Source organism: Hyperolius riggenbachi, chromosome 3, assembly GCF_040937935.1.
Source record: "Hyperolius riggenbachi isolate aHypRig1 chromosome 3, aHypRig1.pri, whole genome shotgun sequence".
Lineage (NCBI taxonomy): Eukaryota > Metazoa > Chordata > Amphibia > Anura > Hyperoliidae > Hyperolius > Hyperolius riggenbachi.
In genome coordinates, this window is record NC_090648.1 from 13,078,938 (window position 1) to 13,098,730 (window position 19,793).

The 19,793-nt window shown below is 46.3% G+C and overlaps 1 protein-coding gene across 1 annotated transcript in view; it reads left to right on the forward strand.

Annotated features, from left to right (window-relative positions):
• The window catches only part of LOC137560862 (beta-1,3-galactosyltransferase 5-like), a 62,636-nt gene that overhangs the window by 15,130 nt on the left and 27,713 nt on the right, over positions 1-19,793 (forward strand). The gene's annotated exons all lie outside the window — the stretch shown is intronic.

The window sequence follows — 19,793 nt, forward strand, 5'->3', positions numbered from 1 at the left end:
GGAGGGTAGGGAGAAGGGTTCTAGTGGGTAGGAGGAGGGTAACAGTGGGAAGGATGGTGCCACTTTGCATGGGGAGGAGGGTGTCTGTGGGTGGGAAAGATGGTGCCACTCTGGATGGGGAGGAGGGTGCCAATCTGGGTGGGTGGGTAGGAGGGTGCCACTCTGTGGGTGGGTAGGAGGGTGCCACTCTGTGGGTGGGTAGGAAGGTGCCACTCTGGGTGGGTAGTAGGGTACTACTCTGTGGGTGGGTAGGAGGGTGCCACTCTGGGAGGGTGGGTAGGAGGGTGCCACTCTGGTAGTGGGTAGGAGGGTGCCACTCTGGGAAGGTGGGTAGGAGGGTGCCACTCTGGGAAGGTGGGTAGGAGGGTGCCACTCTGGGAGGGTGGGTAGGAGGGTGCCACTCTGGTAGTGGGGAGGAGGGTGCCACTCTGGGAGGGTGGGTAGGAGGGTGCCACTCTGGTAGTGGGGAGGAGGGTGCCACTCTGGTAGTGGGGAGGAGGGTGCCACTCTGGGTAGGTGGGTAGGAGGCGCCACTCTGGGTAGGTGGGTAGGAGGGCGCCACTCTGGGTAGGTGGGTAGGAGGGCGCCACTCTGGGTAGGTGGGGAGGAGGGTGCCACTCTGGTAGTGGGTAGGAGGGTGCCACTCTGGGTAGGTGGGTAGGAGGGTGCCACTCTGGGAGGGTGGGTAGGAGGGTGCCACTCTGGTAGTGGGGAGGAGGGTGCCACTCTGGTAGTGGGGAGGAGGGTGCCACTCTGGGTGGGTAGGAGGGTGCCACTCTGGGAGGGTGGGTAGGAGGGTGCCACTCTGGTAGTGGGGAGGAGGGTGCCACTCTGGTAGTGGGGAGGAGGGTGCCACTCTGGTAGTGGGGAGGAGGGTGCCACTCTGGGAGGGTGGGTAGGAGGGTGCCACTCTGGTAGTGGGGAGGAGGGTGCCACTCTGGTAGTGGGGAGGAGGGTGCCACTCTGGGTAGGTGGGTAGGAGGCGCCACTCTGGGTAGGTGGGTAGGAGGGCGCCACTCTGGGTAGGTGGGTAGGAGGGCGCCACTCTGGGTAGGTGGGGAGGAGGGTGCCACTCTGGTAGTGGGTAGGAGGGTGCCACTCTGGGTAGGTGGGTAGGAGGGTGCCACTCTGGGAGGGTGGGTAGGAGGGTGCCACTCTGGTAGTGGGGAGGAGGGTGCCACTCTGGGTGGGTAGGAGGGTGCCACTCTGGGAGGGTGGGTAGGAGGGTGCCACTCTGGTAGTGGGGAGGAGGGTGCCACTCTGGTAGTGGGGAGGAGGGTGCCACTCTGGGTAGGTGGGTAGGAGGCGCCACTCTGGGTAGGTGGGTAGGAGGGCGCCACTCTGGGTAGGTGGGTAGGAGGGCGCCACTCTGGGTAGGTGGGTAGGAGGGCGCCACTCTGGGTAGGTGGGTAGGAGGGTGCCACTCTGGTAGTGGGGAGGAGAGTGCCACTCTGGGTGGGTAGGAGGGTGCCACTCTGGGAGGGTGGGTAGGAGGGTGCCACTCTGGTAGTGGGGAGGAGGGTGCCACTCTGGGTGGGTAGGAGGGTGCCACTCTGGGAGGGTGGGTAGGAGGGTGCCACTCTGGTAGTGGGGAGGAGGGTGCCACTCTGGTAGTGGGGAGGAGGGTGCCACTCTGGGTAGGTGGGTAGGAGGCGCCACTCTGGGTAGGTGGGTAGGAGGGCGCCACTCTGGGTAGGTGGGTAGGAGGGCGCCACTCTGGGTAGGTGGGTAGGAGGGTGCCACTCTGGTAGTGGGGAGGAGAGTGCCACTCCGGCTTCCTACTTCCTTTTTCGCGTCATGGGAAACCGGTAGTAGAAAGAAGCCGGTCACCGGAACAGAAAGGTAAACTTACCGCCCGCTGTGCACGCTTTTCTGCATTTCCAAGGGGGTTCACGAGGGGGGCCCATAATAGGGAGGGAGGAGTGATGTCAGCCCCCTCCCCGCATTACACTTCAGCGGCCGTCCATGGCTGCTGCCTCGATCTTTTTTTTTTTCCCCTCCTCTGCTTGCCGGGACACACAGGGGGGTGGACTGGGACAGCGAGACCCCTCCCACAACCCGGGACCGTCCTGCCGAGTCCGGGACAGTTGGGGGCCTGTTTTACTATGGTAGGATTAGAGTGTGAGCTCCTCTGAGGACAGGCAGTGACATGACTATGTACTCTGTAATGTGCTGCAGAAGATGTCAGTGCTATATAAATACATAATAATAATATGGTAGGACATTAGACTATGACATTGGTAGGATTAGAGTGTGAGCTCCTCTGAGGACAGTCAGTGACATGATTATGTACTCTGTAATGTGCTGCAGTCAGATGTCAGTGCTATATAAATACATAATAATAATATGGTAGGACATGAGACTATGACTATGGCAGGATTAGAGTGTGAGCTCCTCTGAGGACAGTCAGTGACATCACTATGCACTCTGTAATGTGCTTCAGAAGAGGTCAGTGCTATATAAATACATAATAATATGGTAAGACATTAGACTATGACTATGGTAGGATTAGAGTGTGAGCTCCTCTGCGGACAGTCAGTGACATGACTATGTACGCTGTAATGTGCTGCAGAAGATGTCAGTGCTATATAAATAATAATAATATGGTAGGACATTAGACTATGACTATGGTAGGATTAGAGTGTGAGCTCCTCTGAGGACAGTCAGTGACATGACTATGTACTCCGTAATGTGCTGCAGAAGATGTCCGTGCTATATAAATACATAATAATAATATGGTAGGACATTAGACTATGACTATGGTAGGATTAGATTGTGAGCTCCTCTGAGGACAGTCAGTGACATGGCTATGTACTCTGTAATGTGCTGCTTGAGATGTCAGTGCTATATAAATACATAATAATAATATGGTAGGACATTAGACTATGACTATGGTAGGATTAGAGTGTGAGCTCCTCTGAGGACAGTCAGTGACATGACTATGTACTCTGTAATGTGCTGCAGAAGATGTCAGTGCTACATAAATACATAATAATAATAATATGGTAGGACATTAGACCATGACTATGGTAGGATTAGAGTGTGAGCTCCTCTGAGGACAGTCAGTGACATGACTATGTACTCTGTAATGTGCTGCAGAAGATGTCAGTACTATATAAATGCACAATAATAATAGATTGTGAGCTCAATAATTAGATTGTGAGCTCCTCTGAGGACAGTTAGAAAAGGGGGACATACAAAAGAGAGGGATGCATAGGAGAAGATGGGTTATATAGAGGTAGAGGCACAAGACAGAGAGCCTGGTGGGAAAGGAGAAATGGTAGGAAGACCTCTCATCAGGACTGCAGACATCACCTGTACTGTTTGGCAGGGACATGCTGTAACTGTTAAAAGAAGCCACTGAAATCTGAAAAGTGGAAAGAGTCATGGTGGAAGACAACAGGGTGAGAGGGGGAGCTGGGAAAAGAGATAAGATTACCTGCAATCAAGCTAATCTGTAGTGAGCAGAGAAAAATGCTCCAGGTAATTCAGAAGTCGGCTGTCAGCACCTGTATTACTGGCTTCTGCAACAGCAGACTGCCCTGCATTATTGATTAATTCGTTTGATCAGGATAAATAATCAATAGTCCAGGGCACTCTGGTATTACAGCAGCCAGTGCACATGGCTACTAATGACAGGCAACTTCTGAAGCACTAAACATCCTGCCACCTCTCTCTGCTAATGTCCCGACTGCAGCACAGCAATCATTCTCTCTACTCACCCTGCTGCTATGCACATTCACTCACTGCAGGCTGTGTGTAGAGAGCGAGGAGACACATTGCCCATGGGATCACTAAACACATCCTGCCTCCTCTCCCTGCTAATGTCCCAGCTGCAGCATAGCAATCATTCTCTCTACTCACCCTGCTGCTCTGCACATTCACTCACTGCAGGCTGTGTGTAGAGAGCGAGGGGACACATTGTCCACAGGAGCACTAACCACATCCTGCCACCTCTCCCTGCTAATGTCCCAGCTGCAGCACAGCAATCATTCATTCTACTCACCCTGCTGCTCTGCACTTTCACTGACTGCAGGCTGTGTGTAGAGAGCGAGGGGACACATTGTCCATGGGATCACTAAACACATCCTGCCTCCTCTCTCTGCTAATGTCCCAGCTGCAGCACAGCAATCCTTCTCTCTACTCACCCTGCTGCTCTGCACATTCACTCACTGCAGGCTGTGTGTAGCGAGCGAGAAGGCACATTGCCCACGGCACAGGCAGGGGGGGGGGGGGGTGCTACATCTAGTGCAGGAAGTAGTACAGTCCTCTGCACTGCCTGCTGCTATTTCCCTGAATGTTTCCCAAACTAAGAGAAAAGGTCCCAGGTGGAAGAACCCAGTGACTGAGCACCACAGCGGCACCCCTAGCCATGGCTACGCCCACCTGCAGCTTTATGGTAGGTACGATACTGAAAGTGTAGCTTATAATTGGAAATATGACAGAATGATGCAATTTAATAAAAAAATCCTATATATTTAAACATTGAAATATGAGACATATTGTGTAACTAATGTTCTATTAATTATCAGTATTACAAATACAAATCATAACATCACAAGTGTTTTTTTTTTCACTTCAGTGTCCCTTTAACCACTTTACCACCGCAGGTGCGGATATCTCCATCCCTTCGCACAACCTTTAACCACCAGGGACAGAGATATCTGCACCTACCGCCGCTGTCCGCGCTCCCGCTCGCTTGTGCACTCCGCCGCCCGCTCACCCGCAGATCAATGAACAGGAATAACCATTCCCGTTTGTTGATCTCAGCCCCCCAGCAATGATCGGCTGCTTCTATGAGAAGCAGCGCGATCATTGTAGAAAAAAAGTTTCCCAGCCTCCCTGAACTTCCTGCAAGCATACTTCCTGTACGCTTGCAGGACGCATTTACAAAAAGTTACTGTGGCCATCTCGTGGCCAAATAGTAAAACTACATCCAAAAGCAGTTTTCATATACAAATATATAGTTTTACATTATAAATTAACTCATTACCTCCCACACTCCCCCAATTTTTTTTTTTGTGATAAAAAAAATAAAATTACAATAAAAAAAAACATAAATAGTTACTTTAGGGACTCAACTCTTTAAATATTTATGTCAAGAGGGTATAACACTGTTACTTTATAAACAATGGGCTTGTAATTGGGGATGGACGCAAAACTGAAAAAAATGCACCTTTATTTCCAAATAAAATATTGGCGCCAAACATTGTGATAGGGACATAATTTAAACGGTGTAATAACCGGGATAAATGGGCAAATACATTTCATGGATTTTAATTACAGTAGCATGCATTATTTAAAAACTATAATGGCCGAAAACGGAAAAATAATGATTTTTTCCCCAATTTTTTCCTATTTTCCCATTAAAACACATTTAGAATAAAATAATTCTTGGCATAATGTCCCACCTAAAGAAAGCTTAATTGGTTGCGAAAAAAAACAAGATATAGTTCATTTCATTGTGATAAGTAATAATAAAGTTATAGACGAATGAATGGAAGGAGCGCTGAAAGGTGAAAATTGCTCTGGTGCTCAAGGGGTAAAACCCCTCAGTGGTCAAGTGTTTAAGATGTTGTCACGTATCACACATGCATATTATTATTATTATTTTTAGTATTTATATAGCGCCGACATATTACGCAGCGCTGTACATGTATACATCAACACATGAACTGATAACTAGACACTACCATCTAATGCTTCTCCCATAACCCGGTGACATACCAACAGTTGCTTGCAAAGGAATGCAATAGAGAATGAAACCTCCAAAGCCTCTGGGAAGGGATTGGCCCAAAAAAGTAGCAGAAAATCAAGATAAGTCAAATCCCAAAATCGCAGGGGATTATTAAAGCACTATTGCAAAAAAAAAAAATGTAAAATATATGTAAACATATACAAATAAGAAGTACATTTTTCCCCAGAGTAAAATGAGACATAAATTACTTTTCTCCTATGTTGCTGTCACTTACAGTAAGTAGTAGAAATCTGACAGAACCGACAGGTTTTGGGCTAGTCCATCTCTTCATGGGGGATTCTCAGCAAAGTTTTTATTTTTTACAAAGATACTCCCTGAAAAGAATGTATACAAAGATGCTGTTATACTTACAAACATGGGTTACCGTTTAGGCAACCACTATATAGGCAGGTGGGGAGATTAGACCTGTCCCCACTCAGGATTAAGATGTCGCTCTCTGAAGAAGGAAAGGAGGGTTTGTCACCCTTCCAACCACCAAGGGTGGATATCTTGACAAGTAGATGTACAGAGGCGCCAAAAGGATAAAATATGCTAAAATGTTTAAAATATTCGGGTGGCGGCGGTGGACCGGCCACTCAGAAATAGACTCGATGCTGTCGCTTAAGATAAAGACAATTTATTCACATACTCCATGAACAGAACCGCAACGCGTTTCACGGGTATATTCCCGCTTCCTCAGGCAATAAACAGATAGGAGTACACAGTACAGTCTCAAGGTCACGAATAGCGCCTCTGGGCAGAGGCAGAGGCGCTATTCGTGACCTTGAGACTGTACTGTGTACTCCTGTCTGTTTATTGCCTGAGGAAGCGGGAATATACCCGTGAAATGCGTTGCGGTTCTGTTCATGGAGTATGTGAATAAATTGTCTTTATCTTAAGCGACAGCATCGAGTCTATTTCTGAGTGGCCGGTCCACCGCCGCCACCCGAATATTTTAAACATTTCAGCATATTTTATCCTTTTGGCGCCTCTGTACATATACTGTTATTAAGTTACATTAGTTATGTTAATTAAAATAGATAGGTAATATAATCTCTTACCCACCCTGTTTTAAAAGAACAGGCAAATGTTTGATTTCATGAGGGCAGCCATCTTTTTGGTTGAAAGGAGGTGACAGGGAGCATGAGACACAGTTCCAACTGTCCTGTGTGCTGATCACCCCTCCCAGTTGCTAGGCAATGTGAAGAACAACATAGGAAATCCCATCATGCTTTGCACAGCATCAGGGAAAAACCGCCCGGGCAGGTCTCTTTGATGGGTGGAGCTTAGCTAAAAATGCAGCTAAAAATAATGCTTTGGTAAGAAAAACAAAGTTCTGATGCTGTGAAACTGTTAAAGAAACAGCAAGCCTTTTCAGTTCTGCTGAGTAGATTTTTAGTCCAGCAGACCGCACCTATAAGTAATACATTTGGGGCTTGATTCACAAAGCGGTGCTAACTGTTAGCACGCCTGTGAAAACCCCCTTAGCACATCTAAACGAGCTTTTTGCGCATAAAACTTTAGTTAGTAGCGCGCAATCTGATTGAGAAATCCGGTGCTAACCTACTTATCACCCTGGTTAGCACGTCTAAAGACTTTAGACGTGCTAAGTAGGTTAGCACCGCTTTGTGAATCAAACCCTTTGTGTGTGGTGTGTCGGTAAAAAAGCCTCAGGGTGCTGGATTCGGTCTGCGGGCCTTAGTTTGAGGACCACTGGTCTAGATTCCGGTGTAGAAAATAACCGTCTCAGCAAAGCCATAGCCTCAATTTACATCGTGTATCATGGTGGCTCCCAGAGTATGAGGCGTGCATTGCACCCATTTTACCTGTTTCAGTCAAAAAGTTGATAAACCGAACCCTTTTCATGCTTGAGCTCTCCCTCTAGCGATGCCCAACCCTAACCGTACCACGCTGCAATATCCACCAATATCTACTCTGCCTTCACCACTCCAAACCCCTATTTGCTAAATTAACAGTAATATAACTAGAGATGGCCCGAACGGTTCGACCACGAACCGATTTGCTCAAGCATTGGTGGTTCATGTTCGCGGTGAACCGCGAACTATATGCGAGTTCGACCTGCCCCCTATACTACATCATTAGGCTCAACTTTGACGCTCTACATCACAGTCAGCAGACACAGGGCAGCCAATCAGGCTATACTCCCTCCTGGAGCCCCCCCTCTTATATAAGGCAGCTGCGTCGGCCATTTTCCTCACTCGGTCTGGCTGCAGTAATTAGAGAAGGGAGATCTTTTAACCTGATGCCTTCTTTTGTCTGATCTTTTTTTCTTGTATTTCTTCAGGCCCACTTTCCCTTAGTGCTATCTCGATCTTCTCTCAGCTGGTGCGTCAACCAGTGGTCGGAGTTTGTTAAAGAAGTAAAAGTACGGTTTAGTCCTCACACTTCTCTGGTTACTCCAGTTCCAATTGTTTCTTCTTCAGCTGTTTTCAGATCAGAGCTTCTTATAACATAGCCTCATCAAATGGCTTGTCTTCATGTTGATATCTTTGCATAGTCTTCTAGCATGTGGCTTTCATCGCTTGTCTTAGCGGGTTTCTTCTGGGTGCCTGCAAGGAATGCTTGTTTGGAGACTTCTTTGGTTCAGACAAAAGAGATTATCTTGTGAGACTTCCAAGCTTCAGTAGCAACATTTTCAATTCCTCTGTGGTCAAAACTAGTGTTGGGCGAACAGTGTTCGCCACTGTTCGGGTTCTGCAGAACATCACCCTGTTCGGGTGATGTTCGAGTTCGGCCGAACACCTGACGGTGCTCGGCCAAACCGTTCGGCCACATGGCCGAACTAAGAGCGCATGGCCGAACGTTCCCCGAACGTTCGGCTAGCGCTGTGATTGGCCGAACGGGTCACGTGGTTCGGACCCGAACGCGCTCTGATTGGCCGAACTGTCACGTGGTTCGGGTAAATAAATACCCGAACCACGTCATATCTCTGCCATTTGTCTGTGGGTTTAGCTTTGGGTAGGCAGGGTAGTTCGCGCTCCAGCCACGCTAGCCAGGGTCCCCCCTGTCATTGTGTCGCTGCTGGGAACAGTAGTACACCGCTCGCTCAGCCACACTATATAGCATTCTGTTTACTGCCACTCTGTGTACCTCGCTCAGCCACATTATATAGCATTCTGTTCACTGTTCTGTGTCTGCTGGGAATAGCCACACTATATAGCATTCTGTTTACTGTTCTGTGTCTGCTGGGAATAGTGGTACACCGCTCGCTCAGCCACACTATATAGCATTCTGTTTACTGTTCTGTGTCTGCTGGGAATAGTGGTACACCGCTCGCTCAGCCACACTATATAGCATTCTGTTTACTGTTCTGTGTCTGCTGGGAATAGTGGTACACCGCTCGCTCAGCCACACTATATAGCATTCTGTTCACTGTTCTGTGTCTGCTGGGAATAGTGGTACACCGCTCGCTCAGCCACACTATATAGCATTCTGTTTACTGTTCTGTGTCTGCTGGGAATAGTGGTACACCGCTCGCTCAGCCACACTATATAGCATTCTGTTTACTGTTCTGTGTCTGCTGGGAATAGTAGTACACCGCTCGCTCAGCCACACTATATAGCATTCTGTTTACTGCCACTCTGTGTACCTCGCTCAGCCACATTATATAGCATTCTGTTCACTGTTCTGTGTCTGCTGGGAATAGTGGTACACCGCTCGCTCAGCCACACTATATAGCATTCTGTTTACTGTTCTGTGTCTGCTGGGAATAGTGGTACACCACTCGCTCAGCCACACTATATAGCATTCTGTTTACTGCCACTCTGTGTACCTCGCTCAGCCACATTATATAGCATTCTGTTCACTGTTCTGTGTCTGCTGGGAATAGTGGTACACCGCTCGCTCAGCCACACTATATAGCATTCTGTTTACTGTTCTGTGTCTGCTGGGAATAGTGGTACACCGCTCGCTCAGCCACACTATATAGCATTCTGTTTACTGTTCTGTGTCTGCTGGGAATAGTGGTACACCGCTCGCTCAGCCACACTATATAGCATTCTGTTTACTGTTCTGTGTCTGCTGGGAATAGTAGTACACCGCTCACCCGCCACTGTATAGCATTGTGCTCTGTGTCGCTGCTGGGAATAGTGGTACACCGCTCACCTGTCACTGTATAGCATTGTGCTCTGTGTCGCTGCTGGGAATAGTGGTACTGTATAGCATTTCTGTACTGCCACTGTACTGCTGCCAGTCAGCGTGTACTGTAAGGATAAGTGAAATGAAGAAGAAATCCGGTGAAAGAGGGAGGGGCAAGGGAAGAGGTGTTTCCCCTGACGGTTCACGTACAGGCCACAGGGGAGCACCCAAGAAAACCCACTCAATACCGCCCATGTTGTCCAGGACAACAACCCTCACAAATCCAAAAGAACAGGACCAGATAATTACTTGGATGACCTCTCAAGCGTCCAGCAGTGGGTTAAGCAGCACCAGCACATCACGCACGAGGTCCGAGTCCTCAGCCAGTTACAAGGAGCCAGTGGGCACAAAGCTGACACAACCGGCAGCGACACCACGCACACAACTGCCAGATAACCAGTCCGATGAATTGCCTCAGGACACAATGGGGTATTCGCAGGAGCTATTCCCAGCCCAACAAACTTCCACCTTTCAAAGGTCAATGGAGGAACAGCCAGAAATGTTGTGCCTGGATTCACAACCGTTAACTGTGGGAAATGCACCGCGCACTGAAATACAAGGCGAGTCCGAGGAGGACTCGGAAACCCAAATCCCAGAGCAATTTGGGCAGGAGGGGTTGCAATTGCAGGAGGTCGGCCAACAAGATCTGGAAGACGACGTTGGAGTGTGCTGCACAGAGGTTGTTCTGGGGAGCTCTACTCCACGGCGGCGGCCCCCCACAATGACATATGACGAGTATGAGGAGATGGAAGAGGAGGGTATGGACAATGTGGACAGAGACCCAGATTTTGTTTGTGAATGAGAACATCGCCGTCGTAGCAGCAGCACAGATGAGTCTGTTGAAGAACCCACTGCTGCACGAGTTCGCCTTGTGCCACAAGGTAGGCGGCGCGCAATTTCAGGCACCACAAGCGTGGAAGTTCAAGTGAGAGGCAAAAGAGGAGCAAACAGAAATCGCCAGCAAGGAGGCAGGTGCTCCAAAGTCTGGGCTTTCTTTGAAGACTGCACTGAGGATGTTACCATGGCGATTTGCAAGGTGTGCAAGACCCGCCTGAGCAGGGGGAAAAGTATTAACAACCTCTCCACCACCAGCATGAGCCGTCACATGCTATCCAAACATCCCACTCTGTGGGCAAACGCGTCAGGACAGGGTACCAGCAACAACACTGCCTCCCTTGGGTTCACCAGACTCACCACCAGACCCGCCTCAGCAGCAGCAGTAGCCCAGCCATTGCGTGGTTCACAACATTCACAAACATCAGACGACGCTGACACTGTCACTTTCCGGAGTAGTGCTCTTGAGGTCTCCCAGTGTTCATCAAACACAACAACCAACAGCCCTTCCGTGTGCAGCGCTACGGTTCAGTTGTCTGTGTCGGAGATGTTTGAGCGCAAGAGGAAATTGCCAGCAAATGACCCCCGGGCCGTGGCAGTAACAGCCAGCATAGCCAAGCTTCTGGCCTGCGAAATGCTGCCATATCGAGTGGTGGAGACAAACAGCTTCAAGGGCATGATGTCAGTGGCCATCCCACGTTACGTGGTTCCCAGCCGCTACCACTTTGCGCGCTCTGCAGTGCCTGAGTTGCATGAGCACGTGGTCAGCAAAATAACACGAAGCTTGAAGAATGCCGTTGCCTGCAAGGTTCACCTCACCACTGACACCTGGACGAGTGCGTTCGGCCAGGGTCGATACATCTCCCTTACCGCGCACTGGGTGAACCTTGTGGAGCCTGGCAGCGATTCCTCACCTGCTACGGCACGGGTGTTGCCCACGCCACAAACAGCTGCACCGCCGTCCCTCCCACTGGATAACAACAGCAGCACCTACCTCTCTGACTCCTTCTCCTCCAACGCATCTCAAAGCTGTACCTCATCCGGAAACGCTAACCCAGCAGCAGTAGGATCGTGGAAGCAGTGCAGCACAGCTGTTGGCATGCGTCAGCAAGCGTTGCTGAAGCTAATCTGCCTTGGGGATAAGCAGCACACAGGGGAGGAAATTTGGAGGGGAATAAAGGAACAGACGGATTTGTGGCTGGCACCGCTGGACCTGAAACCGGGCATGGTTGTGTGTGATAATGGGAGTAATCTCATTCGCGCTTTAAGGTTGGCTAAGCTGACACACATCCCTTGCCTGGCGCACGTGATGAACCTAGTAGTTCAGCGGTTCCTGAGGACATACCCAGGCGTGGACGATCTTCTGTTGAAGGTGCGTCGAGTGGCCAAACATTGTAGAAATTCCAGTACTGCTTCGGGGGCACTCGCCAAGATGCAGGAGCGCTTCAATCTCCCCCACCATCGCTTGCTGTGTGATGTCCCTACGCGCTGGAATTCTACGCTGCACATGCTAGCCCGCTTTTGCGAGCAGAAGAGTGCAGTGGTCCAGTACATGACGGCGCAGTACCGAGGCGCATCCGGCCAGCTGCCAAGCTTCTGTGGATCCGATTGGGCCAACATGTTGGACCTCTGCCAAGTCCTCCAAAATGTTGAGCAATCCACGTTGCTTGTGAGCAGTGACAACTCTTCAGTCAGCATTACCATACCACTGCTGTGTTTACTGAAGAGGTTGATGTTAAAAATCAAGGAAACAGCTGTCATGATGCAACTGGGGGGATCCGAAGGAGAAAACGATCAGCGTGATGGTACCAACATCAGGCCATCCGCCTCAGGGAACGCTGGCCCCAGCAGCTATGACGAAGAAGAGGAGGAGGAGCAGCTGGAGTTGAAGCAGGAATTTCATGCCACCACTGACGAGGGCCAGAGCGGTGCACGTTGGACTTCCACAATTCAACGCGAATGGTCAGCAGAAGCAGACCAGGAGGAAGGTGACGACTATGATGCATCACAACAACTATCACAACGCTCACAAGAGGATGATGAGGATTCTGGTAGGACTCTGGCACACATGGCTCAATTCATGCTAGACTGCATTGAACGTGACCCACGCATTGTGCGCATTCTGGACAACACCAATTACTGGGTTTATACCCTTCTGGATCCACGGTACAAACACAATGTTCCAAAACTGCTTGAAGAAAGAGTCAGACAGGTCAAAATGGAAGAATACCAGCAGGCCCTTGTGGAGACTTTAGAGAGGAGATTGACATCCTCCCCCTCCTCTAGCCAGTTGTACGCAGACAGACTGACTTCCGCAAACCCAGGACGACCAGGAGGGCAGCAAACAACGCAAGCCGCAGCTAGTACCCAAAAGGGAACGGTATCGGCAGTGTCCTTGGAGTGGGAACATTTCCTGACACCCATGCAGCAGCAGCCCACTGAACAGCAAGCGTGCAGATCCACCTCCAACACCGATCGCCTGGAGAAGATGGTCAAGGACTACATGTCAGATGACGTAGCTGTGTCGAACAATCCATCTGCACCCTTCAACTATTGGGTATCGAAGCTAGACACCTGGCACGAACTGGCAATGTACGCAATAGAGGTGCTGGCTTGCCCGGCAGCCAGCGTTATGTCGGAACGCTGTTTCAGTGCTGCCGGAGGCATCGTCACAGATCGGCGTATCCGCCTCTCTACAGAAAATGCAGACCGTCTGACTCAAATTAAAATGAATCAATCCTGGATTGGAAATGACTACGCAACACTCCAGGACCCCAACCAAGTAACATGACCAATGAACATCTGGGATGGTGTAGCGTTTCCGGTCCCTGTTTATTGAACCTCTCATCTGTATTACATTTATGACTGCATGGCGGCAAAAAGCATTGCTGCTATATCCGCACGCTTTTTGTCCTCATGCAAGGCCTGGGTTGTTGTGTCTCAAAAACCGTGGCCTTCTCCTCCTGCGCCTGCTCCTGTTCCATCACGTCTGCTGCTGCTGGGTTAGCGTTGCCGCGTGGTCCCTGTTTATTGAACCACTTATCTTTATTACATTTATGACTGCATGGCGGTAAAAAGCATGCTATCCGCACGCTTTTTGTCCTCATGCAAGGCCTGGGTTGTTGTGTCTCACAAAGCGTGGCCTTCTCCTCCTGCGCCTCCTCCTGTTCCATCACGTGTGCTGCTGCTGCTGCTGCTGGGTTAGCGTTGCCGGTCCCTGTTTATGGAACCTCTTATCTTTATTACATTTATGACTGCATGGCGGTACAAAGCATGCTATCCGCACGCTTCTTGCCCTCATGCAAGGCCGGGGTTGTTGTGTCTCACAAAGCGTGGCCTTCTCCTCCTGCGCCTCCTCCTGTTCCATCACGTGTGCTGCTGCTGGGTTAGCGTTACCGGTCCCTTTTCCTGGAACCTCTTATATGTATTACATTTATGACTGCATGCCGACAAAAAACATGTTACCTGTGCAAAGAAAACAGACATTTCCCGCATTTAAAAGACAGTTTTCCCTTTGAAACTTTAAAATCGATTTTCTCAAAAACTATAAGCTCTTTTTGCTATTTTTTTTTCCTCTTGTACCCACTCCCAAGGTTCACATACCCTGTAAATTTGGGGTATGTAGCATGTAAGGAGGCTTTACAAACCACAAAAGTTCGGGTCCCCATTGACTTCCATTATGTTCGGAGTTCGGGTCGAACACCCGAACATCGCGGCCATGTTCGGCCTGTTCGGCCCGAACCCGAACATCTAGATGTTTGCCCAACACTAGTCAAAACTTCTCAGTATAATGTCATCACAAAAATAGAATATCTTGATGCTTCTTAATAGGATCTAGCCTCAAAAAATAAGTAGAGATTTCCCCCCTTGAGGCTAGAACTATAAAAATGAAAAACCTTGTTGTTTAACGATCACTTCTGTATATTCATCCGATACATCTCAACATGGCAGCTGCTATGTCTGAGTCTTCATTACTCCTTTAGCTTCTCATGACAAAAATTAAAAACAAACAGAAACAAACTTGAATCTTTACTAGTGCATTCTTCTTCTATTTCCTTCTTGGTCATTAAAAACCAAGACTAGACTGTCAACATTCTTGTATGTAAATCTTGGCATGTTTATTTTCTCAAAAAGTCAAATGTGATAATTATCTTGTAGATTAAGTTTGATATATGGTTGTTTTCATGTTAAGCACAGTCTCTTCTCACGCAATACTTAATGTAGTTACACGCTTGATCCTGGATATGTCATGTGTAGATTGTCTCTCTGATTGAAGTTGTACTCTGCACCAATCATTCATTAGTATTGGAATCGGTAGTCATTCAGAATTTTCTTTTCTGGAAACTTCTGGAAACTTTCTGGAAACAGGTATCATATGGTTCAAATAGCTTTCAGTCAAGTGTCTGTAATTCTTGTATACGACATGCAGTTCTCATGGTAGCTTAATAGGATCCTCCCTTGTACCGCTTTACAGCTATCTAGTATCAGTCCAGTGTTTTACTAACAGTTTAGACTGCCACTTTAACACATTATTGACAGTTCAGGCTGTTTAGAACATTTCATCTGTAATATTATCAAATAGTCCCACAAATAACTCTATATTTTTTGAGTTGACTATGGCTAGTCATCTTGCATCTTTAAGTCTAGTGTGTACGACAGTCTTTGCATACCTTATTCTGAAGAATTGGATCTTCTCTTTCAATTGTCCATGTATTGCATAGTTGAACACTTGTGAAGAATATTTTCCCCAACTTCATGTGAGCAGCACAGTGGCGTAGGGTCTAATGCTCTCGCCTTGCAGTGCTTGGTCTGCAAGGAGTTTGTATGTGCTTGCTGTGTCTGTGTTGGTTTACCCCGGGCACTCTGGTTTCCAACTCTTCTAATAGTACTGGAATGGCTAGGTTGGGCATCATCTTCAAGGATAAAGACTGTATAAGCAAATCCAGCAGTCACTCTTGTTCAGGCGCTGGGCATACCGTTGATGCATCAAGTTCAATTTATTTTGAAGTCTTCCTTGTGAGTTGTGAAGTTCAGCTGTTGTCATCATTAAATGTATCAGGTACAGCAAACACCACTGTAGCGGCATTTTTGCGAATAATTGATATTGTTCTCAGCACCTAGCAGAAAAAAAAAACAAGGAAGAGGAGAGAAGGGGAAAACACAGAAAAGTAATAAATATGCAACATTCTGATGAATTTTCAGCATAAAAAAAACTAAACTAAGTAACTACCTTCCCACTTGTGGTTCAAAAAGAAAAAAATATATTGTGATGCTATATGGTGCTGGGTGCATTCTTACTAGTTTGCTCTAGTGTTCAAACTTATAACAGCCGGTTCCTTCTCTTCTTGCTTATGTCTTTTCTTAAGTTCATCTTAGTTTGTCTTGTAAAAATCAAAGTAGTATTATCCATTTTCTGTAAATGTTGAGATATGTCTTCCCTTGGAATAGTGTTCATTTTTTTTCTTCTGAAATAAAAAACTTTCACGTTTAAGCTGTATTAGAATCCACCAGTAGCATATCATACATGTCTTCATTTGTGGCTTCCTGTGTGTCGTGGCTTTTTCATAGCTTGACATCAGTAAGTAAATCCTTGTCCATTTACAAAAACATTTTCTCTTGTTATCTGTTCATCACTTTAGTAAACTGTTGTCCTCAGCGTCACACTTCTTGAATAGAGCATCATCTTGAAAATGTCTTCTCCTTGAACTTCATCAGTCGATTACCTAAGACATGGATTTTCTCTTCCAGTCTCTTGGTGTACATCACTTCTTGTCTCCTTCCTGTATTTAAAAGTTTTCATCAATCCAGGCTTCATTCTTCACATTAGGCCTTTAATCATCTTGTACATAGAATGTAGTTTAGTGCAGTCTTCTGTAGAGCCAGCTTGATTGCTGTATGTCATTATTGTGAACAGTTATCTCCTTGTTTCTCCTGTAGTATGGCTTTCTTCCTGTGCGTATATCAAAAAAGGGCGCCTGGAAAAAAGGGCGCGGGGTGTAGCCGAAATTATAAGTTTGAATGCAAAACCGTATTTTTCGTTTAAGAGGTTATAAACGATAATTTAATGCTAAATACGTTAAATAAACGGAAATGAAATGGCAAAATACCGTCTATAACAGTAAACGAATTCTGAAATGAAACGTCAAATAGCGTCTATAGCAAAAACGATATTTACACTTGTATTAAGCATAGTACTAGAATGGTAGGTTTTACAGGTATTTTACTACAATTATACCTAAGTTTAGGGTCACAGATATCTCTCCTTATCCCTATCCCTCACACCTAGACCCCCCATTTGTGTAAATACACATAATGTAATAAATTGTATATATTACATATATTGTACTATAACTATACCTAACCTTACTCTCATACAGAGCCCTCCCTATACCTATCCCTAACCCCTAGACCCCCCTGGTGGTGCCTAAACCTAAGACTCCCCTGGTGGTGCCTAAACCTAAGACTCCCCTGGTGGTGTCTAAACCTAAGACCCCCCTGTTGGTGCCTAAACCTAAGACTCCCCTGGTGGTGCCTAAACCTAAGACCCCCCTGTTGGTGCCTAAACCTAAGACTCCCCTGGTGGTGCCTAAACCTAAGACCCCCCTGGTGGTGCCTAAACCTAAGACCCCCTGGTAGTGCCTAAACCTAAGAATCCCCTGGTGGTGCCTAAACCTAAGAATCCCCTGGTGGTGCCTAAACCTAAGACCCCCCTGGTGGTGTATATTGCACTGTATGTATACCTAACCCTCCCTGTACCTATCCCTAACCCCTAGACCCCCCCTGGTGGTGCCTAAACCTAAGACCCCCCTGGTGGTGCCTAAACCTAAGACTCCCCTGGTGGTGCCTAAACCTAAGACCCCCCTTCTGGTGCCTAAACCTAAGACCCCCCTGGTGGTGCCTAAAGCTAACCACCACCCTGGTCCTAACCCTCCCTGTACCTATCCCTAACCCCTAGACCCCCTAGTAATGCCTAAACCTAACCATCCCCACTGCACAAAACACGCTAAACACATATAAACAATAATATATTTAATCCTTAAAATACTTCACTCCAAATAACATGAATAAAATAATTTATATATTTGTAATAGAATAACTAGCCTTAAAATCATGTAGAAATCTTAAAATAACAGTAATTTGTAATAGAATAACTAGCCTTAAAATCACGTCGAAATCTTAAAATAACAGTAATATTTAAAGCGATATTTTAGTAACTATAATCAACGCATTAGAAGTGTAAAAACAAAGTTAATACCATAAGCGATGTATTTCTAATACAATCAGGTTTAGAAACGTTATTTAAGCATTATACATATGAAAACGAATTTTAAATGATAAAAGAAGTGTAAACGAAATTTTAGTTGTTATAGTTTTATAAGCGCATTTTTAAAACGAAAAAAACGAGTTAAAACCCATATAAGCGAAATTTACAAACGGGAAAATAAGTATAATACAAAGTCTAAACGAACTTGTAAACGATATTTGTTATAAACTTTATCCTGTAAACGAAAACCTTTGTTAACACGATCCCTGTAACCGCTATTTCTCGTGCGCCCTTTTTTCCTGTCGGGCGCCGAATAGCCGATATTTTGTATTGCAGTCTATGGCGGCGCCCTTTTTGTCCACTATCCCTGTGCGCCCTTTTTTACTAGTTCCTTCTTCCTGTATCTTCTCATAAGTCTTTATTGAATCTGCTTCTGTATCTGTAGCATGGCAGTATATCGCTGCATAGGTAGAAAAACCCATATCTTCTTCAGAATTCTAGTGGTTTATTTATGCAGAAAAAGCTGTCATGTGTATGTTTTAAGTTTTAATGTTCTGTGCAAAATTTCATTGTAAACTGTAAAGTTAGAGTACTTCTTTAAAATATTGTTCTGGGACATCTCAGCAAATTCCAGGCAGTGAAACTCATAAGATTAGTTTAGTTACAGAAGCCAAAACATTTTTGTTTATGTTACAAGCATCTTTCAAATGTCAAGGTTAGGCAGCGCAGTATGTGAAGAAAAGAAAGAAGTTTAAAAGTCACATTACTGCAGCAATCTTGTACGTATATTTGCTCAGTTATTATACATAAATATTAATAATCAATAAAATACTTCTAAACAAATAATTATCGTTAAACCCTATAATTACATAATAGAATTTATTACTTTGAAATACATTAAAAGCTGGATTCTGCCAGTGATACTTTGAGACAGTAAACATTTTCATAAGATTGTTTTAGTTCTAGAAGATTGTTTATATGTTCTTTTGCTTGAAGGCCATCTCAGCTAGCTGAACACTGATAATAAATGCTATGTTTTGGGAAAATTAATAAACTATATAAAACAATAAGGGGTTTTCCCAATTATTTAAAAATTATTAATTTGTGACATCTGCCGGTGGAAATTATTAAATTTATTTATTCATAAGAAGGACAAATATATATAGAAAATGATTTTAAACTATATGCAATTACTATATATCTTATATCTATACTATACTATATATCTTATATGTTTAATTGTTTTAAGAATTCTATAATAATAGAGATGGCCCGAACCTCCGATTTTAGGTTCGCGAACCCCGTTCGCGAACCTCCGCAAATGTTCACGAACTTGCGAACGTTCGCGAACTGCCATAGACTTCAATGGGGAGGCGAAAAAATTATGCTGGCCAAAAAAGTGATGGAAAAGATGTTTCAAGGCATCTAAAACCTGGAGGGAGACATGGTTGAGTGGGAAAGATGTCAAAAGTCCCGGAAATAAATTCAGTTTTCACGCAAAGCAGTGTTTCAAGGGCAGAAATCACATTCAATGCTAAATTGCAGGCCTAAACTACTGCATGTGTAATTCCTTCTCTTCCTCCCTCTCTGATTTTGTCTTCCAGGTTGTCAAAAGCAAGCTAACATACATTGGCCAGGAATCGAACCCAGGTCAACTGCTTGGAAGGCAGCTATGCTCACCACTATACCACCATTGGCCGGGAAGCGAGCCTAGGTCAGCTAACATTACAGGCTGAAGCCAGCCATTTCACTCATCTCTTCAACTACAAGAAAGGCCCAGGAGTAGTCTTAGCTACCGTA